Raw genomic sequence first — 23163 nt, 5'->3', positions numbered from 1 at the left:
CACTGGCCCAGCCCCGATCGGCCAACCCTGATCAGCCCTTTTGGGGCGGGCCAGCCAGACCCCACCTGTGCATGAATTTGTGCACCAGGCCTAAAGTAATAAATAATTCTGTGGTGAAGAACCTTGTAACTCTCAATACCCCTGATAGTTTCCTAAAGGTAAATACATAGAAAAGGGTAAACATTGAATATAAATATCCCTTATTTTTGCCTGCCCAAAATTCCTTTCCTTTATCAGATGGCAGAACTGATCTCTGATGTCACATATCCATTCCCTTTCAGGAATTACTTCTCCCCCATCTGGTGGAACTTTTTGTCACATGGCTGGGACTAATCGGGATTAAAGCAGTGACTGGTCCAGGAGGGGGCATGTGATCCACTCAGGGCCAATAAGAGGGAATTTTTCTAAGTCTGAAATAGTACTTGGAATAAAACATCTCTTTACCTCTGAAATGCTAGGTGCCAAGGACCATTTAAAATTGAAACTGACAGAGCCATCTTTGCTACAGTGGTGCCAACACAGAAGAAAGTAGAGTTGAGAGATTGAGAGAGGAGGGGGATTTCTGATGACACCATTTGAGTTCCTGGTTTCAGCTGTGTCAGAAGCAAGAAGTTCCCCTAGACTTTTCCAATTACTCGATCTAATAAATTCCCCTGTTTGCTTAAAATAATTAAAAAAAAAACATATTTCATTGATTTTTTTTATAGAGAGGAGGGAGAGAGATAGAGAGTTAGAAACATCAATGAAAGAGAAACATCAATCAGCAGCCTCCTGCACACCCCCGACTGGGGATGTGCCTGCAACCAAGGTACATGCCCTTGACCGGAATCGAACCCAGGATTCTTCAGTCCACAGGCCGATGCTCTATCCACTGAGCCAAACTGGTTTCGGCTGCTTAAAATAATTTGAGTTAGTTTTCTGCCTTTAGGCAACTGAAACTCTTAACTAACATTTATATATATATTGATTTCAGAGAGGAAAGAAGAGGGAGTCAGAAACATCAATTATAAGAGAGAATCATAGACTGGTTGCCTCCTGCACACCCCCTACTGGGGATTGAGCCCACAACCCAGGCATGTGCCCTTGACCAGAATGGAACTTGGGACTCTTCACTCCGCAGGCCAACACTATCCACTAAGCCAAACCAGCTAGGGCAACATTGATATTTTTAAGATTTTGATGCATATTTCCAGATTACCTCCCAAGACAAATATATTGCCGAATTTATTTGTGAAAATTTAAATTTAATTATAGTTGACATTGTTGTACTTAGTCAGTGTAGAATTATAGTATTAATCAATCTTTCCTCTTCTTTCCATATCCCCTCCCCCTCCTGACTAAAGGAGAGAATCACAGTCAAATCATCCCACTCTGTGTGTGTAAGGGTGAAGGTTGTGATGAATATAGATCAAGCTAGGGTTATAGTATGCCTATATGTCAGGGTGAGTAAAAGCCCTTGTTACAAGGAAGGGAAAATAGGTGAATGTGCTCCTTAGCCAATTGTATTGTGAGTCTGTAAGACAGTGGTCGGCAAACTATGGCTTACGAGCCACATGCGACTCTTTGGCTCCTTGAGTTTTTAGCAAAGGCTAGCTTAGGAGTACCCTAATTAAGTTAATAACAATGTATACTACCTATATAGTTTAAGTTTAAAAATTTTGGCTCTGAAAATAAATTTCAATCTTTGTACTGATGATATTTGGCTCTGTTGACTAATGAGTTTGCCCACCACTGCTTTAAGACTTTTACTTCCTTCCCACTCTCAAAAGTGAAAGTTAAGAGAAGTCTTAAGAGAAGACAGTTCCAAGAAAGGACTTAAATTATTCAGGAGTAATTTGTCAACTTCAAGTCAGTGAACCAAGGAAGAATATTTTGGAAAGAAACTATGGGACTGGACTAGGAGGAACAAAGTTTTGGAGTCAGAAGAAAGAGGCAGGCCAGTGGGCAGCTGTGGGAGGAGGTGGATGGGGTGGGGTGATTTTAAAAGGATGCTAAAAGAACACTGGCAGAAACAAGTCCACGCTAACATTTCACTGGGATGAATTGGCACGCAGTGTCCTTTAACTGTGGTTTTTCTGTCGACTCCTTATGTAGCTAAGGAAATGAAAATGGGTTCCAGTCTCACTGAGGTAGACACCGCCCTCAAAAGGAAAGACAAACAATACTCATTATTAGCAGCAGCCCACCTACTTTGTACACTAGTGATCAGCTGAAACTCCTGAGTCAATGAATGTGTGGCCTTGGCTGGTTTCTCGAGAGCAAGTGGTTTGTTTTACTCATCCTTTCGTACACCTCTGGTTCATAAAATTACAAACAAACAAAGCTGAATAGAGAAGAGAGTTTTAGGAAATGGGAACCAATCATTAATTTTCTTTTAAAGAAGATTTCTTGTCCTTTGCTAGTGGAAGCGAATTAGTAAGTAAATCTGTTTCTTAATACACATTTTATTGATTTAAAAATAATTTATCCATATAACAGAAATCCTTATTCATTGCTGATGGGAATGCAAAATGTTACAGCCCATTTGAAAGACATTTTGGCTGTTTCTTATAACACTGAAAGTATTCTTACCATATTATGCTTCTCTCAAAGTGAAACCTAAAAGCCTAAATAAACGTACATCTATACAGTGGAATACTCTGCTGCAGTAAAAAAGGAGTTCTTACCATTTGCAACAGCATGGCTGGAACTGGAGAGCATTATGCTAAGTGAAATAAGCCAGTCAGAGCAAAGTAAATATCTCATGATCTCATTCATTTATGGAATATAATGAACATAAAGGATGAACAAAAATAAATCCAGAGAAAGAGAAACATCAATCAGACCATTAAACCTCAGAGGGAAGGTAGGGAAGGGTAGAGGCAAGGAGGAGAGATCAACCGAAGGACTTGTATGCATGCATATAAGCCTAACCAATGGACACAGACAACAGGGGATTGAGGGCATAAGGGGGAAGGGGTAGAGGGTGTAATGGGGAAATAAAGACACATATGTAACACTGTAATCAATAAAGAAAATTTTAAAAATAAAAAACATTAAAAAGCCATAAGCACCTAAAAAACCCAACTTACTTTAAATGGCCACATTTCAGATTATATCAACTCCTCAAAGAGATTGTCTATGGGTCAGAAAATTCTCATCTTGAAAAGGGGCAAGTCCTAACTCATACAGATGTTCTTTCCACTCAAATGCAGACACTGTTTTTGTGGAAATAGTAGAAGAGTTGAGCCAGCCAGAGGCCCAGGAGACTGAGGAGACTGAAAGGTCTCCCAATGCAACCACTCCCAAAGGCGCGTCCAATTTCTATGAGCTGTTTCCTGCCTGAGCAAACAGTCCCTCCCAAGCCTTTGATGCTGAACTGGTTCAGAGACTACCCTTTGGGATCAGGTCCACTAAAGCAGCCAGGGAGCCTCAGACAAAAATAAGTGTGAAGAACATGGTCCCTGGGATTTGACACTATGGCAGCCCCAGAAACAACATGGGTTCTCAGTCTGGTCATTAATAAGGTGAGTCTGTGCCAAACTTGGAACTCATGCCTTGGTCTGTCTGGCTTATGTCAATGTGACAGACAGGACTGGAAACTGGAGCCAAGACTCTATGGGTGGAAGTTTGGTTCTTGACCAAATTGGGAGGCTGTTTGTCTTGGAGTTCTCCTAGTTAGTTCCCTTTTTAATATCCTCTCACCTCCTTTTTTGAAGCTTTTCACTCTCCTAGCAAATTGGCACCTCTCCTCATCTCAGCTGCCTTCTGTGATGCCTCTGCACTTAGCCAAGGATCAAGGTCAAAAGGATTTGATTAATTCAAACAAATTTGGAGCAAATGAGAATTTAAGATGTCATTCCTCTCAAATGAATTGTTACTTCGTAGGAGACTCTGAAAGATTGTAGTCTTCTATAAAATCTCTAATAATGGAATTTCATATCTACAGGGGACAGAGATTTGGATGAAGCACTTTTCAATGCCTTCATATCATACCATGTTTGATAATACAAGGAAGTACTCATTTAATGCCAGCCAGGGGCAAACACTCTTTTACCTACATTAACCAATGCCAACTCAGTCACTCCTTACAGCCATATGAGGTAGATGCTTTTATTATCCCCAACTTTATAGGGAAGAAAACTGAAGAACAGAGAGGTTAAATAACTCTCCCAAAGGTTGTGTAATTAATAAAGGACAAATTTGGAATTCACATTCATTCAGTCTGCTTCTAGAAGCCATGCTCATAACCACTGTGCTGTTTCGCTTACTCTGTTTAACACTTACCCCAATCCCATTCTAAAAGTTGAAAGTCCATAAAATTACTTATATTTTTATGTTGAGTTAAAATTTTTCCACAGGGAGTCCCATGATGTGCTAGGATTACATTTATTTTCTCGTGCCACCTATTTTCCCTGTGGTTACAGATTGCCTTTCAATTTTTTTTTTCTTTCATTCTTTGCCTCAATCCTTAATATTTTCCATTCTTCCAACCCCATCTTCTAGCACACAAAGCCTTCCTGTTACTCCATTGCCCTACTCTCTTCATTCTCTCTGTCAAAGCCCTCCAATGACTTGTCTTTTCAGTGAACACTAAAGCCCTCGTGATCTGGCTCCTGCATGTTTCTCTGACATCATCTCCTACCACTCTTGGCTCACTCCCACTCTTCCAACCCACAAAGCTCATGTCTACCTCTGGGCCCTTGTACCGCTCCTTCTTCTTCCTGAAACACTCTTCCCCTGGAGTTTCATAAGACCCATTTCCTCTTTTCATTCGAGCTTCACCTCAAGTTCACCCCTTGGAGAGTCTTCCTGTCAACCCTGCCTGAACCAACACACCTCTCCTATCCCTGCTATATTTTCCTTCATAGCATTTATCAGTTCCTACAGTTAGTTAGTGTACATATTTATTACTTCTTTTCTATCTCCCTCATTGGAATGTAGCCATTATTATGACTTTCTTATTTATGGCTGAATCCCTAGAAGAGTACCTAGCACACACACATCAAAAGTATAAATCTTGGAAGATAAAGCAAGGAAATTTGGCAAATCAGAGGATAAAAAGACATTAAGGTAAAAATAAACAAACAAAAAACTAGGAGGGCCCTGCTGGTGAGCCCCAGTTGAATGAGCATCATCCCATGTATTAGGAGATTGTTGGTTTGATTTCCAGTCAGAGAACAGGCCCCGGTTGTGGGCTTGATCCCTCGTAGGGGGTGTGCAGAAGGCAGCCAACTGATGTTTCTATCTTATAGATATTTCTACCTTTCTCTTCCTCTCCCTTCCTCTCTCTGAAAGCAATAAAAACATTTTTTTTTAAAAAAAAACCTAGGAAGGAAACTTAAGAAATAAGGAATTATTCCATAAAGTCCAAACTGGCTAAAAAGCATTTGAGAAAGAACAGCAACATGATTGAAAAACTAAATGGAGAAATATACTATCTCCATAGTGCAAAAACCACTGATTGCAAAACAGGATGTGTGTATGTGTGTGTGTGTGTGGCGGGGGTGGGAATCCAGGAACATCAATGGAATGTATAAAGATAAAATCCTAAAATCTTCTAGAAAGAAAATTCACATATACAACATATACACAATAGGTGCACAATAAATATTTGCAGAATAAATGAAGGAGTTTCTCTCTTAAACCTGCTAAGTAGATGCCATCTTGTACTGTTTTCCTCATTCTCCTTCAATGGGCTTATTGATTTCTTTATCTATTTTGCTGGAAACTATATTCAAGTAACTTCCTAATAAAGAACACACTGGGAGTAAAATTTCCAAACTTACATATCTGAAAATGTCTGTGTTTTGCTTTCAACCTAATTGACTGGACATAGAATTCTAGGTTGAAACTCATTTTCTCTCGAGATTTTTACAGCACTACCCCTGTGATAAGTCTGAAGCATGCCTGCCTTTCATTCCTTTGTTCATGACCTGTGTATGTGTGTGTGTGTGTGTGTGTGTGTATATAATTATAGCTATTCATAATGGTTGTTTCATTCATTTTGGTGACCTTTAACCTCATCTTTACATATAAAATATAAATATTTTAAAAATCTATTACAGTACTAATTTATGGTGGGATGATGAATGACATAACTGTAGGAAGCCATTCGTTTACTTCTTGCTTCTATTTTTGCCAAAGTCTGTTTTTCCTCATACCATCTCTGAGAGGAGTATGGATGTGATTCTTGACATTTTACATTTCTCCTAGTGAACCTTCCTATTATGAAGCTTCAAGCCCCTAGAACTTTAATGACTCTGTTTCTCAGTGTTATACATTTTAAGATTGGTCTCACAAAAGGTTAGGAACCACATGTAATTCTGTTCTGTTTTGTTTTGTTTTGTTTTGTTTTCCACTATTTACATATTCACATCTTCAAAACAAAGTCAAGTTAAAATATTTGGTGGGGAATGCAAAAGTGTCACTCTTTTTTTTTTTTTTAATATATTTTATTGATTTTTGTACAGAGATGAAGGGAGAGAGATAGAGAGTTAGAAACATCGATGAGAGAGAGTCATCGATCAGCTGCCTCTTGCAGCACACCCCCTACTGGGGATATGCCCGCAACCAAAGTACATGCCCTTGACCAGAATCGAACCCAGGTCCCTTCAGTCCCCAAGCTGACACTCTATCCATTGAGCCAAACCGGTTTCGACCAAAAGTGTCACTCTTATTACAGAGCAAAGTGAGAACTTAAGTGGACAAGCCCACAGGCCAGTCTACAATTTATTGATTAACTAGCAAGACTTTAATATTGAGTTTTCATTCATTTACCTTGAAAGAAAAGTTGGAAGGTATACTTAGAATGACCAATTGTTCTGGTTTTCTACTATTGAGGGAGTTTCCAGGACACAGGATTTTTAGTGCCCAAACTAAGAAATTCCTGGTCAAACTGGGATGAGTTTTATGCCTTGAGTGTGTGTGTGTGTGTGTGTGTGTGTGTGTGTGTGTGTTTGTGTGTGTGTGAAGGGGCATAGGTCTATGTGGTAGACATTATTTTCTATATCCCATATTACTTAAATAGATGTAGTATATATGCAAATATCTATCCATCTATTATTTTTCTCCTTTTAATTTTAACTTAAGTATACACTGAGTGGCCAGATTATTATGATCTCTGAACACATAATAATCTGGCCACTCAGTGTATGTATATCCTATATAATAAAACGCTAATATGCAAATTGTCCCCTCAATCAGGAGTTCAACCAGCAGGCAAGCCATCCAACCGTCCATGTCTCTCTCCTTCCGCCCCACGCCAGGCTGGCTGGACCCCACATATGCACGAATTCATGCACCAGGCCTCTAATATATATATACTCAGTGGCCAGGTTATTATGCTTTCAGAGATTATAATAATCTGGCCACTCAGTGTATGTAGTATATATGTGTGTGTATATATGCATATATCTACCTCTCATTTATCTATCTCCTTTTACTTTTTCTTTAGTTGAGTCATCTTTAAAATGAGAAGGATAGTATGCACTGTGCTGACAGTAGTGTTCAATTGCTTAATTAATGCCTATAAATTGTTTTGGGTTCCTTTGATGAAAGCACTTAGTAACTGTAAATGTTTATAATAATATTATTATTTTATTCAGAGGAACTCAGCAGGATTCAAATACTGCTTGAACATAAAGGGATTACTTTACTATTATTTAGATATATAATTCCCATGGAGGCTCACTAACTGTATTTACATAATTTGGAACTAGTTCCCAACAAGTTGTTCTTTATAAACCATCAAAGGAAAGATAAATGATACAGGGCCTTTGGACCTAAAGAACAAAATACACAGTCAGGAAGGAGGTGGTTGCACAAATCTGAAATAAAATGAAGCCATTTTGAAATGGCTTTTGTAAAAAATTATACGAAGGGGCTCCTATAAAGAAAAAAAAAGGCTCTATTCTCTTTGTATGCATTCTAGGTAAACATATTTCTGTGAGATGTAATTAGTCCTAGTTACTGAAAATGTCATGTTCTCTAGTGACAGATATGCTAGTTTTCCTGGAGCTAATTTGGGAATATTTGAGATAAAAATAAGTGGTACTATTCAAATGGAACATTTTATCACTTTATGCTTACATATTCCTGTGGGTATTTCTTAGGAACAAGGATATTCTATTACATAACCACAGGATAATGATCAACATTGGAAAATGTACATTAATATTTTCTAATTTACAGATCTTAATCATATTTTTTGCCAATTATCTTTGTAATGCTTTTTATGGCAAATTGTAATTTAACAATTGTGGTTTATACTCTGGTGTCTCTTCAGATGGCATAATTTTTTTGCCTTTTAAAAATTGTGGTTAAAGATCTAATTGGGGACTAAATGTTGCATTTAGCTGTTTATCTTTTTAACCTTATGAAATCTGAAATAATTTCTCAGCCTATTTTTCATGACATTTACATTTTAGAGTATAGACCAGTTATTTTTTTCTTTATTTTTTTTGTTGCCACTATTACAGATGCTCCCATTCCACACCCCTCCCCCCCCCCCCCGTCCACCCTCCCCCTAGGTCCTTTTCCCCCTTCCCTCTAGCCATCTCCACACTGTTGTTTGTGCCCATGAGTTATACATATATGTTATTTTAAAAAATATACTTTTATTGATTTCAGAGAGGAAGGGAGAGAGACATACAATAGAAATATTCTATATAATAAAAGCGTAATATGCAAATTGACCAAATGGTGGAAGGATAGGTCACTATGACACACACTGCCCACCAGGGGGCAGACGTTCTACACAGGAGCTGCCCCCTGGTGGTCAGTGCACTCCCACAGGGGGAGCTTTGCTCAGCCAGAAGCCGGGCTGATGGCTGGTGAGCATAGTGGCAGTGGCAGGAGCGTCTCCCACGTCCGTGGCAGTCAGACATCTCCTGAGGGCTCCAGGATTGTGAAAGAGCTAGGCTAGGTTGAGGGATCCCCCCCCCCCCCCCAACCCTCCCACCCCCGCCCTGAGTGTACGAATATCATGCACAATCCGGCATGTGCCCCAATTGGGAATGGAACCGCAACCTCCTGATTCATAACTCAACACTCAACCACTAAGCCATGCTGGTCAGGCACATATATGTTCTTTGGGTAATCCCTTCACCTCCTTTCATTCAATCCTTGACTCCCCCTTCCCTTATAGGCCAGTTTTTTTTATATAATATCCCTCACTTTTTGTTTGTCTGATGTTTCTTCATGTTTAGATTGAGGGCAAGTGGGGTAATATAGAAGTGATGTGATCTAAGTATATCATATCAAGAGGCAGTACAGACATTTTTAAAGAGCAATGTTTAGTGGTACATGAATATAACAAACATAGGCTGTGGACAAAGCCTTCAGTGGGCTGGTAGCAGATGCTATGGGACACCATCCAAGTTCACTTCTGGAAGCACTGGATTCTGACAACCCACAGCTGAGTCCCTCTCCAGTTATTCCCTCAGCCTAATGAACTGTCTCTCCCCTTTTCAACAGTTTGTTGAAGTTGGGGTGCAAAGGCCTGGTTTCTTACCTCAGATGGGACAACTCTGAAGGGTCATCCCAACTCCAGAGCTCCCTGCAGGATAGGCTGAGGCCTCTTTAGACCTACATCTGAGCTCAACATCTCCCTCTGCCTAATCCTGCTGCCTTTTCTCCCTCACCTGAGTTGTTCCAGAGATCACGCCACAATAAATCTTCTGCTCATTATTATGAGAGCTTTGAAATCTTTTCCCCAGGAAATCTGAACTACAACTGGGCCATTTTACATATGTGAGTGAGTCTTTAATAATTATTTCAAGTATTAAAATAGGTCTATTTAAAACATATCGACAGTATTAAAGTAGTATGCAAATTAATCCTCTTACACAAATTTTACTGTAGCATAATTCTACCATAAGAACTGTGTAGACCGAGACCAATAATACAAAGATACCAATAAGAGACTGTCTAGATTGCTTAGGATAGTCAGAGCTTGATCTTAGCTTTGCATGTCCAGAAATTTAACTTTGTCAGGGGTGATCAAACTCAGAGAAACTAATATAGGGTGAGGGTAATCTAACTCAGAAAAGAAGATGTCTCCATTTATAGTGAGGAATGTAATTGTCAAACAAAAAATGTTTATTGGCTCATTGACATACTCTTACGCCATAAGAAAATCTACATGGGAAGCCAAATCAGAAATTTACTTGATGCATACAATGATTTATACAATTTTAATTTCTCTGATTTATCACGATCTGATCATCGTTGCAATATTTAGCCCTACTGAGACATACTTACAAGTAGATCTGATATTCATTTCTGCTTACCAAGGTACTCTAGCCCTAGACAGTTTACAATACACAAGTTAATACTTAAAAATATAACACAGCCTCTTTAAGGTCCACTGATATCCATTCTGATTCCCCACACCAGTTCTCCACATTACTAGTAGAGGTAGATTATTTTTTAAATGTCACCCCTCTGTCTAAAACCCTTCTATAGCTTCTTATTGCTACTAAATGAACATAAATTTTCTTCACCTTTTGCACAAGGCCACATGTGGCCTAATCAGGAAAAAAAAAAAAAATCAATTCTTTGAAAGCCCTGTGTGGGTTACTTCCTCCAGGAAAGCGAGTCAGCATAAAATGCATTAGGCCAACCCTATAAAAACAACCTGACTCACAGCGAGGTTGGGAAGGGTAGCAGATGAGAGGCAGATTCAGCCATTTCATCCCCACAGTCCTTATCTCTAGATTTATGAAACCATCCAGCAAAAAGAAAATTGCCTTGCTTGTCCCGGAGGCTACCCGAATTCTCTATGTTCAAATAAGCCACAGGTTCTGTGACTTACTTCCCTACAGAGTCTTGACCTGAACCTTAGCCCCAAAGCTGAAAGGCAGAAGAGGAACTTAGATTGTGTGCCTATGAAGCAGCTGTCACTTTACAGACCTTCTCGAACTTAGTTTTTACAGCTCTATCAGAGGCAGGGAGAGGGTCCTCCTTATCCTGTATTCATTCCCTGAGTCCCCATTATTATAAGATTATTCAAGGAGGTAAAAGTCATCAAAACATGAATATAATTACTAACCAATTGATCTATTACAAAATGAGTCCCTATACAAACTTCCCTTTCTGCTTAACGCTAGGGTTTATCTGTAATATCATGCCTGAGGTCCCAGTCTCTATTTGGCAAGATTAAAAACATAAGGCCTAGTCTAAAGGAGCATGTATGGAAATGGGAATTTTCTTGTATGGCTTGCTTGTAACTGCGGAGATTAGTGAACCTCTGGATGGTAGTTTGGCAATAGGTTTGGAAATGTAAAATATGCATTCCCTTTGACCCACTTCTAGGAATTTGCCCTAAAGTTGACATTGTCTAGTAGGAAGCAGTAACTGAGAAGGAAGTTCAGTTGTTTTAACTATGTTAACATCGTGAAAACTGTTGCAAACAATGGTTTGACATAGAAAATATAAACATGAAAGTATTTTAGAAAACATTTTTTCAAGAGCAATACTCTATATGGCTATGACGTGATGTCATACATAAACTGAGGGATGTGAGTCCAAATCATCTAAATGTGTCAGAAAAATTAGGCTAAAAAAAAAAATCTCTAATGTGATTTAGCCTTTGCCCAGACTAAGTACTGCATGGCAGCAATTGTAACCTAAATATTTTTTTCAGTTTTTAAAAGTTATGGTAAAATACAGGTCTCATTATTTTTTCCTACACTTGGTATAAAATACTGACCCTCCTTCAGATATTTTTTTTTTCTTTCTGGTAAAAATTATCCTCTGATAATGAGGACTTGCTAAATTTCCTCCATGTGGATGAGTAAATTGAGGTTTAGAGAGTTTAACAAATGTGGCCCAAGACAAAGGATTCAGTCCTTAGTCCAAATGAAGATCTGCTAGGTTCCCCTACATCTTACTTCCCCTTTAATAAGCATGGTGAGAACATCTAGTAGTACTTGGGGCTGCTATGCAGGTTAGAGACATTCCTCGCCTGGCCTATTCCTCCAGTCCCAGGAATTTCACTGAAAAATAAAAGAAAAATAAAGAAATTGATAATTGAAGGAGCAGAGCCGGCACATAGAATCACTGAATAGGATGGCCATAAGAAAAGGAAAGAAATTCCCTCCCACCGAGTTGGAAGGGGTAAAGTAAATCCCCTCTAAACTTTTTTAGTTTACAGAGTTTCTAAAACCTGCAACCATCTGTAAAGAACTAATTCTAACAACTCAAATAGACTCTAAAGTAAAGTCATAATCATATAAGGAAATCAACTTGTTTTTACATGTCCTATATTAAATTAAATAATAAATTGTAGAAGGAGAACCAAATAAGGTACAGGAGCTCTCGTTCAGATCCAAAAGAATAACTACACGCACACATACACACACACACACACACACACACACACACACACACACGCCTTGGAGTTAAAAATAGGAGTGTATCATTAAAATTCCTTTTAAAACTGGAAAGTAATTGTTTTTCAAAGGTATAATAATTTTAAGTGTTAGAATCACAAGATATGAATAGATACTCTACCACAAAACAACTATAATAATATCCTAGAATGTATCAAAACTATTTTTAACGTTTCTTGGGCTGCCTGCACTAAATATCAGAGATATTTTTGTAGTTGAATTCCACTATTGTGATGAAAACAGTATTTTGGGGTCTGCTTTCGCTTACTTGAGAAAACGAGAGAAAGGCAGTGAGATTTAAGGAAAAAGCACTTTTTAGCTTCAAAGAGGAAAAGTCTTTTTTTTTAAAACTTGAGTGTAATGTTAGTGAATTTTTAATGTCAAAGAACATCATTTTGGGAAGACTGAAGATACCAAAAAGACATTTTTTAAGATTTGATATTTAAAAATTTACATCAATATCATATATCAGCACAAAATATTTCAGTGTTTTGCATTTTTCTTTTGTAAAGAGTTTAACTACCAGAAACCAAGATGGTGGCATAGGTAAACACCTGAACTTGCCACCTCGGACAACCACTTCAAAACTACAACTAAAAGACAAAACAGACATCATCCATAACCACAGGAAGGCTGGTTAAGTGGAAATTCTGCAACTACCATGTTTCCCCGAAAATAAAACATCCTCCGAAAATAAGACCTAGTACATGGAAAGATAAGACATCCCCTGAAAATAAGACCTAGCGCAACTTTGGGAGAAAAAATTAATATAAGACACTGTCTTATTTTCGGAGTAACAGGGTAGAAGGGAAGAGAAAAGCACACTGAGACTCAGAGAAGCTGCAGAAGTAAAGTGCGGAGATACGAAGACATGCATGTGGAGAGGGCTGGCAACTGAGAATGCGGCTGGTTTTTTCAAGCCAGACGGAGACACTAGCTCCTGACTGCTCTGAACTCCAGTTCCAGGTGAGACTCTGGAGACCCAGACTCATATGGGAGAAACTGGACTGTCTGGCAGCGGGCAGAACTTGAGGGTGGCTTTCTCTCAGAGGTGCTTGCAGTGACTATCAAGGGACCCTGAGACCTGAGGGCCTCTTAGGGCAGGGCTGACGGGAAGCCATTACTGTTTGCTCCACCCTGAGACTCTGTCCCATCCAAGTTGTGTGCAGAGGCCATATGAATGGCCTGGTCCTTTGAATTCTAAACTTACCTATCAAACTGTAGCAGAATCAGAAAGACCCAGAACATACAAAAAGAAGGCCCAAGGTCCCAAAGCAGGTTGCATTGCTTCACAGCTGGGCTTCATCTGAGCACCTCCAAAACATAAACAAAGAAGAGGAATCTGCAGATCTCTCCATAGCTCCTACTGGGTGGCCTCAGGCAGAAGCTAAATTAGCACCTCCTTGGAGATCCAAGAGCCAGTACCCACGTGCCAGAGTAGGTCCATCCAGATTATAACTCCTCAGATCCATAAGTGACACTCTCAGGGGGGCAGATTCAGTGAGCACCAAAGCCCTACTGAAGCAAGTCTTGCCTCATAAGGGTGTCTCCAGCACAGAAGGTCTCCCATCATAGACACAGCTAATCCTCATAGCCAATTGGTCTGGAGGTCAATTACTCTCGGTGATACCAACAACAATCAAGGCTTAACAACAACAAGACTGTGCACACAGCCCACAAAGGGATGCACCAAGAGTGTCCACCTCAGGTAAATGGGGAGGCTGAACCACTGGGCTCTATAGGACACCTAACACACAAAGCCACTCTATCAACACAGGGAAGCAACCAAAATTCGGAGACAAAGAGAGCATAAATGACATAAATGGAGGAAAGCAAACTACTGGATATAGAGTTCAAAACCACGGTTATAAGGTTTTTCAAGAATTTTCTAGGAAAGGCCAATAAATTTAGTGAGACCCTCAAGGATATGAAAAAGGACCAACTAGAAATTAAGCATACACTAACTGAAATAAAGAATAATATACAGAGATTCAACAGCACACTACAGGATCACAAGAATCAAGTCAAAGATTTGAAATACAAAAAAAAATAATAATAAAATAAAAATAAAATGCCTAACTAGAAAAGCAAAAATAAAAAAGAATCCAAAAATATGAAGATAATCTAAGGAGCCTCTGGGATAACTTCAAGCATACCAACATCCAAATTATTGGGGTGCCAGAAGAAGAGAGAGAGCAAGATATTGAAAACCTATTTGAAGAAATAATGACAGAAAACTTCCCCCACCTGGTGAAAGAAATAGACTTATAAGTCCAGGAAACACAGAGAACCCCAAACAAAAGGAATCCAAAGAGGACCACACCAAGACACATCATAATTAAAATGCCAAGAGCAAAAGACAAAGAGAGAATATTAAAAGCAGCAAGAGAAAAACAGTTAGTTACCTACAAGAGAGCACCTGTATGATTGTCAGCTGATTTCTCAAGAGAAACTATGCAGGCCAGATGGAAGTGGCAAGAAATATTCAAAGTGATGAACAGCAAGAACTTACAACCAAGATTACTCTACCCAGCAAAGCTACCATTCAGAATTGAAGGGCAGATAAAGAGCTTCACAGATAACAAAAAGCTAAAGGAGTTCATCACCACCAAACCAGTATTACATGAAATGCTGAAAGATACCCTTTAAGAAGAGGAAAAAGAAGAAAAAGCTAAAGATAAAAATTATGAACAACAAATACATATCTATCAACAAGTGAATCTAAAAGACAAGTGAATTAAAAATCTGAGGAACAGAATAAACTGGTGAATATAATGGAATCAGGGGCATAGAATGGTAGTGGATTGATAATTATCAGGGAGAAAGGGATGTGGGGGGTGCAGGAAGAGACTGAACAAAAATCATACACCTATGGATGAGGACAGTGGGGGGGGGGGGTGGTAAGGGCAGAGGATAGGGTGGGAACCGGGTATAGGGGAGCTATTGGGGGGGGGGAGCTATGGGGGTTGGTATCACCGAGAGTAATTGACCTCCAGACCAATTGACTATGAGGATTAGCTGTGTCTATGATGGGAGACCTTCTGTGCTGGAGACACTCTTATGAGGCAAGACTTGCTTCAGTACGGCTTTGGTGCTCACTGAATCTGCCCCCCTGAGTGTGTCACTTATGGATCTGAGGAGTTATAATCTGGATGGACCTACTCTGGCACGTGGGTAATATATTTTATATTATATATAAAATATAATATATTTTATATTATATATAAAATATAATATATTTTATATTATATATAAAATATAATATATTTTGTATTATATATAAAATATAATATATTTTATATTATATTTAAAATACAATATATATATATATTTTTAAAATATATTTTATTGATTTTGTACAGAGAGGAAGGGAGAGAGATAGAGAGCCAGAAACATCGATGAGAGAGAGTCATCGATCAGCTGCCTCTTGCACACCCCCCACTGGGGATATGCCCACAACCAAGGTACATGCCCTTGACTGGAATCGAACACGGGTCCCTTCAGTCCCCAAGCCGACGCTCTATCCATTGAGCCAAACCAGTTTGGCCAAAATATATATATTTTAATAAATGCAGTTATATATATCTTCATTAAAAAAAATTGTGTATATATACACACACACACACACACACACACACACACATATATATATATATATATATATATATATATATATATATACACTAAATAAGGGTCTCTGGAAAATGTACCCCACTGGGAAGACTGAGTGTCAGGAATGCTAGGCAATGCTCTTTTATCCACGGTACCTAAGAAGCTAAAGCAGAATTCTTTGAAATCTTAGTGGACACTTAAATTGGCTCAATTCTACAGAATAATAAAGCAAGATTTAAAACTTAAAAAAATAGAGTTTAATTACCAATTTTTCTTTAACAGGTGGAGAAAGGGAATAGTAATATCTAGCATTTGGAAAGTGTTTTTCATGTGAACAATATGTAGCCATCATTAGTACTATTGCCAAATAGTTATGGTTTTCTCTCCTTCCTGGGATGGCAGAAAATGGTATTCCCTGATTCCCTTTCATTTGTATGAGGCCATGCAAACACTTCTGGCAAACGGATTGTGAGCAAAAGTTTCTACCTGTGACCCTTGAATCTTGTCTTTTCCTCCAGGTATGAAGATTGGCAATGTTCACGATGAGGGATGCCTGGAACTATGAGTGATTCTAAGAACAAAGCCTTTGCTGACCTGCAAAGGCCATAAAGCACAAGCAAGTAAATCCTCACTAATTTAAGCTACTAAAATTCAGTGATTATCTGTTACTGTAGCATCACTTAGTCTCATCTTACTTATGCACTATATTTCCTATTTCACAGATGGAATTACATTCTGTCTACTACTATATCTGTTAGTATCAGCAATTTGTAAAAATGAATAGAGAGTAGATAAGAATCAAAACAAGAAAAATCTGACAGGGACTTTTTCTCTCTTCATGAATGTGAATTTCACACACACAAAAAAATGTTCCTTAGATGCAGAGAAGGCATTCAATTTGTAGTTGACAAAAAAAAAAAGGGGGGGGGGGTTGCATTCAGAAACATATTTTTGTCATATTACTAATTACTAGTATTAGTGGTAAAAAATAATAGCTACCTTGAATTTAGTGTGAATATATTCTGAGTACCCTATTAGGTGCTTATTTTATATTACCTCATTTTATTTCACTTAATCCTCTTAGTGATCCTAAGAGGTAGCTATTATTTAAACAGCGCTATCTTCAAACCAGCATTTTCCCCATTACTACAATGGTGTTTTATGATTTGCAAAGTACAAAATCATATTCATCTTTGCAGCAACTATTGGGTTAATATTCTTCCATTTTACAGAAGAGAAAATAGGTCTTCAGAGAAGTTTTTAAAATCTGTATAAGGTTATACAGGTGGTAATAGAACCAGGTCCTTGGAAAACAAATCTCATGTGGTTCTGTGTTACACTTGGCAGAGTAGTAAACATAATGCAAAGAGATAGACATATTTTTCACTTTCCTTAATGTTTTTCTTCAGGCTTCTGATTTACATAGGCGATTTTTCACTTTTGGAGAGAAATAGCCTAAATCTTGGAATGCTTTAACTCTAGGTGATGAACAGTTAGCAGTTTGGTCAAGCCAGTTAAAAATTAAAGCAGGGATCAATTAGAAGTCATTGTTTCCAGGTTTATAAATTGCTTTGCAAAGGCAGTCTGGTGAGAGTTCTGAATGGATTGTCATGTGTTCAATTAAGTGGTCTAATGAAAGGCCCCTGAAGCTTGCCGAACAGAGCTTTATTTTCAAACAAACAAACTCAATTGCATTTAGCCTGGTTGGACTAGATCCCATTTGAAAATCATGGCTATGAAGAGAGGAGCCAGGAGTCAAGCACCCTTAGTGACAATCGGAAAAGGCCCATTAATTGTTGTTGTTTTTTTTTTTAATTCCATCAACATTCTATTTTTTCCATAGTGAAAAAAAAAAATGAGTGGAATTATGTTTTGAGAGTCTCCAAGGAAAACTGAAAATTCATATTCTCTCTCTCTTTCTTTCTTCTTCTTCTTCTTCAAAATCTATTGGCATAACAATGTACATCATAATCTTTTTGTTTTCATAATCACATTAGAGAAAACTTTTATTTTAGTGTTTTACTTTTCATTCTTCAAATATACATACAAACATGTATGCCATATTATGAATATATATATTGGGTCGGCAACTAAGTAATTGCGGGTTTCACACATATATGGCTTCAGTTGAATTTTTAGGTTTGCAGACGTAGTACAAATATAAAACACATTTTGTATTTGATAGTTGGCTATTCAGCTGTTAATCAGTAAAAAAAGTTTTTTGATCTGTTTTGTAGTTTTTGTTTGGCGTTCATTGAAAAATGGAAAATCAAAAGGAACATTTTCGTCATATTTTGCTTTTTTATTTCCGCAAGGGAAAAACGCATCACAATCTCATAAAAAGTTATGTGCTGTTTATGGTGATGAAGCCTTAAAAGAACGGCAGTGTCAAAATTGGTTTGCCAAATTTTGTTCTGGTGATTTTTCACTCAAAGATGAAAGACGCTCTGGTCGTCCAGTTGAAGTTGATGACGCCCTAATCAAAGCAATAATCAATTCGGACTGTCACAGTACAACACGTGAGATTGCAGAGAAGCTTCATGTATCACATACATGCATTGAAAATCACTTAAAACAACTTGGCTATGTTCAAAAACTCGATACATGGGTTCCTCACGAACTGAAAGAATCACAGTTAACGCAACACATTAGCAGCTGCGATTTGCTAAAGAAACGTAATGAAAATGATCCATTTTTAAAACGACTGATAACTGGCGATGAAAAATGCGTTGTTTACAACAATATCAAGCGGAAAAGATCGTGGAGCAGGCCAGGTGAACCAACTCAAACAACATCAAAAGCTGATATTCATCAAAAGAAGGTTTTGTTATCAGTTTGGTGGGATTACAAAGGAATTGTCTACTTTGAACTCTTACCACCCAACCGAACGATCAATTCTGATGTCTACATTGAACAACTAACGAAATTAAACAATGCAGTTGAAGAAAAGCGGCCCGAATTGACAAATCGAAAAGGTGTTGTATTCCATCATGACAATGCAAGGCCACACACATCTTTGGTCACTCGGCAAAAATTAACGGAGCTTGGTTGGGATGTTTTGCCACATCCACCATATAGTCCTGACCTTGCACCATCTGATTACTTTTTGTTTCGATCTTTACAAAACTCCTTGAATGGTAAAAATTTCAATAATGATGATGATGTCAAATCGTACCTGATTCAGTTTTTTGCTAATAAAAAACAGAAGTTTTTTGAACGTGGGATTATGATGCTGCCTGAAAGATGGCAAAAGGTCATTGATCAAAATGGGCAATACATTAAAGAATAAAGTTATTTAGTTCCATGAAAAAATTGTCTTTGATTTTCTTTAAAAAATCCGCAATTACTTAGCTGCCGACCCAATATATATATATACACACACACACACACACACACATACTATTTTGAAGTAATTTTTATACAAAGCATCTTACACTGTTAGTAACCTGCTTTACAAGAACTCCCAAAACTAACAGTATATTCTGAACATCTGCCCATGTCATTAACCATTTATTTACATATGATTTTCAACATATTACATTGTATGGATTCATGATTTATTATATTAATCCCTCTGTTTATACATCTAGATTAATAAGACAACTTTTAAAAAGTGTATTTTTATTGATTTCAGAGAGGAAGGGAAAGACAGACAGAAACATCAATGATGAGGAAGAACCATTTATCAGCTGCCTCCAGTCCCCCACCTCCTACTGGGGACTGAACCCACAACCCAGGCATGAGCCCTGACCAGGAATTGAACTGTAACCTTCTGGTCACTCAATCACTGAGCCATGCCAGCTAGGCAAGTCTCTAATTTTAACCATAATTTTTTAAGCTTTAAAAATCTCCAAAAGGACACATGGCTCTAAATTTGTTTCAATTCAGGCACCTTCAACAATCTCCTGGAGGAATGTTTAGAATGGCCTCAATTTAGAAACTGGAGGTCAAAGTCTTAGCCTATCTCATGTTATCCTAATCTGATACCCTGGAGTAGTCCATATTACTCTAGCTAAGTATGACACATTTGAAAACAAATTTTTTGTAGAACATTCCATAAACTGTTCTCAATCCTACCCACTGTATTAGTATACACACACACACACACACACACACACACACACGGAGGGAGGTGTACAAGTCTCTGTCAAGCATGTTTGATCACTATTAAGCCTCCTTATGGTTAAATAAGGCAATTGCCATTTGAGCCTCCAAATGATCAGATGATATAGGTGGAACTGATTTCCCCAAGAATACAATACAAAAAACATGAAGTATAGCTACCTAGCTATGTATGCATGTAAAAAAGAGAGAGAAAAATGATTCTTCACTATGTCTTTTTTAAAAACATATATTTTATTGACTTTTTACAGAGAGGAAGAGAGAAGGATAGATAGAAACATCAATGAGAGAGAAACATCTATTAGCTGACTCCTGCACACTTCCTACTGGGGATGTGTCCACAATCAAGGTACATGTTCTTGACTGGAATCGAACCTGAGACCCTTCAGTCTGCAGGCCAATGCTCTACCCACTGAGCCAAATCAGTTAGGGCTTCACTAAGTCTTTTGCAGGGTCACCTGCTCTTGGTGAAATTAAAGATAATGGTTGGCATCTCTTAATTATATTTTTTTGCAAACACAGTATCAGCTTTTTATATTATCTTAGTAGTCTAAAAGCTAAGGTCTTTTATAAAATCTCCACTATTCAGATTAAGACAAATGTGTCAACAATAATTTGGAACTATTCTCTTGTTTTTTCCAAGAAGTTTTCTCCTAAAATTCCAATGCCTCATCTTCCCAAAGCCATCACTTCTACACCATACTACAGGAAGGTGGTTTTTCTCTAGTTCTCTGATCCTAATAATAATAATAATAATAATAATAATAGCCGAAACCGGTTTGGCTCAGTGGATAGAGCATCAGCCTGTGGACTAAAAGGTCCCGGGTGTGATTCCGGTCAAGGGCATGTACCTTGGTTGCGAGCACATCCCCAGTGGGGGGCGTGCAAGAGGCAGCTGATCGATGACTCTCTCTCTCATTGAGGTTTCTAACTCTCTCTCCATTCCTCTCTGTAAAAAATCAATAAAATATGTTAAAAAAATAATAAAAATAGGTCAGCATTGTCAGTTATTTTAGACTTTCCAAGATAATGCAGGCAAAATTTTCATGTTTGCTATCAAATATTTTGTGGCTTTTCCAAATCTCAAGCCCCTCTCAGGTCTCTGGAGTTGAGCGATGATGAAATAGAAGGGTCAGGGAACCTCGGTGGATCCCATAGCTACTGACTGAAAACGACTTGACCAGCCAATCCTTATTGGTTGATCCTATTTTCTTAATCTGAGAAATGTACGGATTTGTGAAGATATATCCCTCAGCCCCTATTTCTTTCTTTCTTTCTTCCCTTTTTCCAGCCCCTATTTCTAACACTCTTTGCATTTCATTGTGCAAATGCATTATGAAGTCTTGGGGGGGAAAAAACTCTGACTACATCCAGGACATGTAACTGATGTGACCACACACTAGGCCCCTCTCAAGAGAGGCCTGAGCCAGCTCTGGGTAGAGAAGAGGGAAATGGAAGTGAGGTTGACGAGGGAGGCAAGTGCTGACTCTCTAGCCAACCCCTCCGGGGCCAATCAGAAATCCACCCGGAGCCAGACGGGCGGGGCTGGAGGCCATCGCTGACGACAGAAGGCTACTTCCGGCTGTGGTGCGTGTGACGTCAGGGCCGAGTGGCGACAGCCTCGCCACCTAGACGCCGAGGAGGGAGACGTCGCGAGAGTTCCGGGAGGCCGCTTCGAGATTTCGGCGCGCGGCCGCCGGGCCCACCTCCCGGGGGCGGGGCGAGGGCGGGGCTGGCCGGAGGGAGCGGACGGGCGGGCGCGGGGCCGGCGGAGGTCCGTGCGGAGGCTGAGCCGGCAGACAGGTGAGTGCGCGGATGCCGGGGCGCCCGGGGGGCCGGGCCGCCGCCCCTGCCCTCAGGCTGCGCGCCGAAGGGAGAGACCCGGTGCGTCTTAGGGTGTCCGGGGGAAGCCGGGTTCTTGTCGGGGCTGCTCATGCCTCCGGTGAAGCGCTAGCGACGGCCTCGGCCCTCTGGATCCCCGGGGTGATGCCGGCCCCGGGTGTCCGGAGGGGCAGCCTGGAGCCTGGGAAGGCATCTTTGTCCTTCCCGGCTCCTCTCACCCCGCCGCTCCTCAGCCCTCCCGCGGGCGCCCGCCCGGCTCCCGGTCCTGCCCGGGCTTCGTAAACAATAACAATCCCGGCGGCGGCTCCTCGCCGGCTACCTGCCCCCCGGGGGCTCGCCCGGCCCGTGCCCTCTGGCCGGTGCCCCCGAGGGGAGGGGGTGCCAGGCGCGGCGCCTGCCTCGTGGGGGGCTGTTTGGGTACCATCCCCAAAAACTGATGCGTCAGATTGCCAAAGTCGCCGGGCTCCCGGGAGCACGGGGTGCGCGCGGCCGGGCGTCCCCCACCGCTGGCCCCACAGACCCTCCTTTTCCTCATCCCTTTCTCCCCTTTTTTGCCCCTTTCCCGTCGCGGACAGACGAGGGGTGGTTTGGTATGCCAATCAAAAAAAAAGGTTGTTCCCGATCGGGTAGGAGACGTTTCACCTTTAGAAAGTTGTCAGCCAAAGAGCAAACTTTTATCTCTCTCCCCCACCCCCCACCCCCAACCAGGAGCCTCCTCCCGGTTTACTGCGGCTACTTTTGTGGGTCGCTTTTCGGGGTGTAGTTTAGGGGAGAGAGGTAAAAAGAACTGGGGCGCGGGTGGCGGGTCGGGGGGTGTGGAGCTGGTGGTGCTGCTGAAAGTCGAGGCGGCTTGTCCAAAAGTGTGATTCTGTTCTTCACGAGGTAAAATGCAGAACCAACCAACAATCTTGTCTGTTTCACGTAACTTTTGTTAAGTTTTGGGAGAAGGCAATTCATTGCTCAGGAAAGTCCTGAGTATTAGCTTTCCGACGGCTGAAATCCGAGGGAACAGCGTGGTTTGAATGGATGACTCCTGGTTGTGGGATGGGGATTGGCCGGGGAGACCTTGTCCTCCGGTGGTTGGGGTGGAGTGGAGGCTTAACCTTGCCAGGTCTCCCTACCTTCAAGGCAGGGTCTCTGATTTAAAGCCATTTTATTATGTATCCAGTGAAGGGTCTTTGAAAGTTCATTGTCTCGATCGTATATGTATGTG

The 23163-nt window shown here is 40.0% G+C and overlaps 1 protein-coding gene and 1 long non-coding RNA gene across 2 annotated transcripts in view; both read left to right on the top strand.

Moving 5' to 3' along the window:
* Positions 1-13221: 13221 nt before the first annotated feature.
* LOC311619183 lies at positions 13222-18617 on the top strand. Its single transcript, XR_014794453.1, has 3 exons — positions 13222-13340; positions 16505-16606; positions 18224-18617. It is a non-coding gene; the product is annotated as an uncharacterized lncRNA (long non-coding RNA).
* Positions 18618-21836: 3219 nt separating this feature from the next.
* STK38L (serine/threonine kinase 38 like) overlaps positions 21837-23163 on the top strand; it is a 65091-nt gene continuing 63764 nt past the window's right edge. Inside the window, exon 1 of the mRNA XM_084879647.1 lies at positions 21837-21911. The gene's annotated coding sequence lies outside the window, so the exon portion shown is untranslated. The remainder of the gene's footprint in view (positions 21912-23163) is intronic.

Source organism: Pipistrellus hanaki, assembly GCF_964339955.1.
Source record: "Pipistrellus hanaki genome assembly, chromosome: 3".
Taxonomy (NCBI): Eukaryota; Metazoa; Chordata; class Mammalia; order Chiroptera; family Vespertilionidae; genus Pipistrellus; species Pipistrellus hanaki.
The sequence above is the reverse complement of the archived record's forward strand: the minus strand, read 5'-3'. Positions and strand labels throughout refer to the sequence as shown.